The sequence below is a fragment of the Ipomoea nil genome, unplaced genomic scaffold (assembly GCF_001879475.1).
Source record: "Ipomoea nil cultivar Tokyo-kokei standard unplaced genomic scaffold, Asagao_1.1 scaffold2480, whole genome shotgun sequence".
In the NCBI taxonomy this organism is placed as follows: domain Eukaryota; kingdom Viridiplantae; phylum Streptophyta; class Magnoliopsida; order Solanales; family Convolvulaceae; genus Ipomoea; species Ipomoea nil.
In genome coordinates this window covers 4,941,869-4,946,856 of record NW_017618908.1, presented here as the reverse complement: position 1 = coordinate 4,946,856, position 4,988 = coordinate 4,941,869, and positions in this window count along the sequence as shown.

Sequence of the window (4,988 nt, the reverse complement as noted above, 5' to 3'; positions counted from 1 at the left end):
TTTAAATCTTACACTAGAATTTATTCTCAATATTTCTAGTTCAAGTTTCTATTGTAAATTTGGTGTTGTGAACCCGTGTCGATCCTAACAAGTGGTATCAGAGCCTCATTGGTTCATAGATTATCTTTTTGTATCGTTTATGTTAGAACAAATACTGGTAAATTCACAAGGCTGGTATTATTCTATTATACGATACTATTTAGATATATTGTTCAAGATTTGAATCAAGAACACCACTTACAATGCAGCAAAGTATGAGATATAAAAGTTTAAAGGGAGTAGTTCTCAGGAAAGATAACTGCGTAGTAGCAATTGAAGAAAGACCAGCCGATTTCACTGACGATGCAAAGTGGACAGAAATGGATAGCAACGCTATTGCCAATCTACACTTAGCACTTGCGGATGAAGTTTTGTCAAGTGTGGAGGAAAAAGGTTCGGCAAAAGAGGTATGGGAAACTCTCGTAAATTTGTATGAGGCCAAATCACTACACAACAAGATCTTATTGAAGAGGAAGTTATACACTCTCAGGATGATGGAGACATCCTCAGTAACTGAGCACATCAACACTCTTAACACTCTATTTTCACAACTCTCGGCATTGAGTTATAAAATAGAAGTGAATGAACGTGCTGAAATCTTACTCCATAGTCTACCGGATTCATATGATCAACTCATCATCAATTTGGTCAACAACAAGGAGATACTTGTCTTCGATGATATTGCAGCTACGGTTCTTGAAGAAGAAAGTCGGCGCAAAAACAAAGAAGACAAAGTTGGAATTTCACAACAACCTCAAGCGTTGAGAATGACAAGAGGAAGATCAACGGAGTCTAGCTCCAGTGGGAGTCACAACCAAGGTAGATCAAAGTCAAGGGGTAAGAAGAATGTCAAGTGTTTTCACTGTGGCAAAAAGGGGCATTACAAGAGTGAGTGTTGGTAGCTCAAGAAGGATGAGGCCAAAGGCAAAAATCCTGAGACATCAAGTGCTCAGGGATGTGTTGTAAGTACATCGGATTAATGCGAAGTTTTATTTGGTGAAGCAGCAACGATTGTTGAAGGCAGGAAAAGTCTAGCTGATGTCTGGCTAATGGACTCGGGAGCAACATGGCATATGACCTCACGGAAAGAATGGTTTCATGAATATGAACCTGTCTCTGGAGGATCTGTGTTCATGGGAGATGATCATGCCTTAGAGATTGCTGGTATTTATACTATTAAATTTAAAATGTTTGATGGTACAGTTTGCACTATCCAAGATGTACGACACGTGAAAGGTTTGAAGAAAAATCTATTGTCTCTAGGACAATTAGATAGCCGTGAATGTAAAATTCACATTCATGATGGGATCATCAAAGTAATCAAGGGCGCGTTTGTTGTGATGAAAGCTGAAAAGATAGCAGTCAATCTATACATGCTTAAAGGAGAAACACAACTACAAGGGGAAGCAGCTGTAACATCAGACAATCTTATAGAGGAATCAACAATGATGTGGCATCAGAAACTTGGCCACATGTCGGAACGAGGTCTAAAGATTCTTGTTAATCAACATCTTCTTCCAGGGCTAACAAAAGTTTCATTACCTTTTTGTGAGCATTGTGTTACAAGTAAGCAGTATAGATTGAAGTTCGAGAGCTCTAAAGCAAGGAGCAAAGCTATCTTAGAGCTAATTCACTCTGATGTTTGGCAAACACCAATTATATCCCTAGGAGGTGCGAAGTATTTCTTATCCTTCATCGACGACTACTCTACGAGATGTTGGGTGTATCCAATCAATCAGAAGGCGGATGTATTTGAAGTTTTCAAATTCTTCAAAGCGCGTGTGGAACTTGAATGCGAGAAACAGATCAAGTGTTTAAGGTCGAACAATGGAGTAGAATACACTAGTGATGAATTTGATAAATTCTGTTTGAAAGAAGGCATCAAACGACAGTTCACAATGGCGTATACTCCACAACAAAATAGAGTGGCAGAGCGAATGAACAGAACCTTGTTGGAAAGAACAAGGGCAATGTTGAGGACTACAAATTTGGCAAATTCATTTTGGGTTGAAGCAGTCAAGATTGCCTGTTATGTGATCAATCGGTCACCATCAACCGCCAATGGAAATGTGGGCGGGTAAGCCATCTAGTTATTTTCACTTACATACATTTAGGAGTCCGGCATATGTAATATACAACGACCAAGAAACATTAAAACTTGATCCAAAATCAAGAAAATGTGTTTCTTGGGGTATTCTGATGGAGTGAAGGGGTATCGCTTATGAGATCCCACTGCCCACAAGGTTATCATCAGCAGGCATGTTCTGTTTGTATAAGGCAAGGTACAAGAAAGTGAAAGCACTGGAAAGGAGAAACCAGACAACTACAGTACAAGTTGAGGGAAGGAAGGAAGAAGAAATTTCAGTTTCCCCTGAGTGTGCTATGTATAACTTGTATCTTGAGCAGTTGGATGTGAAAGCTGCGTTTCTACATGGAGAACTTGAAGAAGAGATTTTTATGCTCCAACCAGAAGGTTTTGAAGAAAAAGGAAAGGGAACTTGGTTTGCAGGTTGACCAAATCTCTATACGGTCTCAAACAGGCGCCGAGATGTTGGTATAAGAGATTTGATTCATTCATTTTGAGCCTGGGATACAACAGATTTAGTTCAGATCCTTGTGCGTATTGCAAGAGATTTGATGATAATCAGTTTATCATCTTGCTGTTGTATGTTGACGACATGTTGGTAGTAGGCCCCAACAATGATCGTATCACGGAGATGAAGGCTCAACTGGCTAGGGAATTTGAAATGAAGGACTTGGGATCAGCAAACAAGATTCTAGGGATGAAAATTCACCGAGACAGAAATAATAAGAAGATTTGGCTCTCTCAGAAGAATTATCTGAAGAAAATCTTGCGGCGCTTCAACATGCAAGATTGTAAGCCAATTTCTACCCTCTTTCTATTAATTTCAAGTTATCCTCAAGTATGAGTCCTAGCAACGAAGCATAGAGGATGGAGATGTCTCGAGTACCGTATGCATCAGCAGTGGGCAGTTTAATGTTTGCTATGATCTGCACTAGACCAGACATTGCACAGGCAGTGGGAGCGGTCAGTCGATACATGGCGAATCCTGGTAGAGAGCATTGGAGTGCTGTGAAGAGGATCCTTAGATATATCAAGGGTACCTCAGATATTGCATTGTGCTATGGAGGATCAGACTTCGTCATTAAAGGCTATGTTGATTTAGATTATGCAGGTAATCTTGATTGTAGTAAATCCACCACGGGTTATGTGTTTACTCTTGCTAGCGGAGCAGTAAGCTGGGTCTCGAAGTTGCAATCGGTTGTGGCAACTTCAACGACGGAAGCAGAATATATAGCGGCTACTCAAGCTAGTAAAGAGGCAATATGGTTGCAAATGTTATAGGAGGAGCTCGGGCACAAGTTAGAGAAAATGACTCTATTTTGTGACAGTCAGAGCGCTCTGTACTTGACAAAGAATCCAACATTTCATTCCAAGGCAAAACACATACGAGTTCAGTATCACTTTGTTCGTGAGAAGGTGGAAGATGGAAGTGTGGATATACATAAAATCCATACTAAAGATAATCTGGCAGATATGTTAACAAAGCCTATTACCAACGATAAATTCGTATAGTGTAGATCCTCAATTGGCATAATAGGAATGCAAGCAGCAGGGAATTGGCAAAAAGGATGAAGATCCACATTATGACTTTAAGTGGGAGATTTGTAAATATTAAAGTCAAATGCGGAATGGGCAGAGGTTTTGCCTGGGATGAACTTGGGAGGAGATTTCCTAAAGGAATTTGAGAGGAGATTTCCTAAGGAACTTGGGAGGAGATTTCCTAAGGGACTTGGGAGGAGGTTTGCCTAAGGGGAAAAACATGGGGCTAGTTCTGGGCATATGTTTTGGAGAAAACTTGCAGGGAAAGAATAGCATTTAATGCTTGGAATCTCTAGGCACATGAGTTCTAGCTTAGAAAAATCTAGACACATGAGTTGCTATAAATATGGCAACATCCTTCATTCATCATATCATTCCATCTCATTCGAAATTTACATAGAGTATAGCAAAATTCTGTAGAGAAAAAAATATAGAGTTATATTTGTAATTCTTATTGTATTATCATTTTGTCAATACAGAAAATTCTTCTTCAAATTGCCTTGTTCTGTGTATGATTTTTTAAATCTTACACTATAATTTATTCTCAATATTTCCAGTTCAAGTTGCTATTGTAAATTTGGTGTCGTAAATCCGTTTCGACCCTAACATTATGTGCGGCGTGGTACAGGGTATAACGATGGAATTCATCAAGTCTACCTAATAAAAGTGGCTGCCCTGGTAACAAACCCTTCGTACATCAAAATATCTTAATTAGCTTGGAAGTCCCTCCGAAAGCCCAAATTATCTTGGTATGATTAGTTCCCGAAAAATTATACAATGGACCACGGTCTAAATTATAATATGGATCATATATTGTAATTTATGCCCTTCAAGAGGAGCAATATATAGTCACATACATCTTAACAATTTAAGGGTAACATTTATATCACTTAGAATTGATGTGTAACATTTATAATTGGCCTATATATGGGAGGCATATATTACCATTTTTCCCTTTTTATATATTTATAGATTTTCTCCGCATTTCATTTCCTATGTTTTTGGAAATTTGTGTTCCCATGCATTTTCTGTACTAGCTACATAGATAAAAGTAGGGTGTGTGAGTGAAAGCTAATGTGTGAAACTTTCAAACCCATATTTTACTTCACGACTCGAGATATGGTATTTTCATTGATTTTTCTATATTATTTCATTGTCTTTGAAGTAATAATGTATTGAGGCTGAACAGTTGGCTTCTTGTGGAGAATAACTCACATAGCTGACAGAAAAAGTCTAAGTTGAACAAGAATTAATGTATCTGTATTCTATACCAAGATATTTGATTAAGGGTCATTCATAAATATCTTAATTAACTTATTAAAGC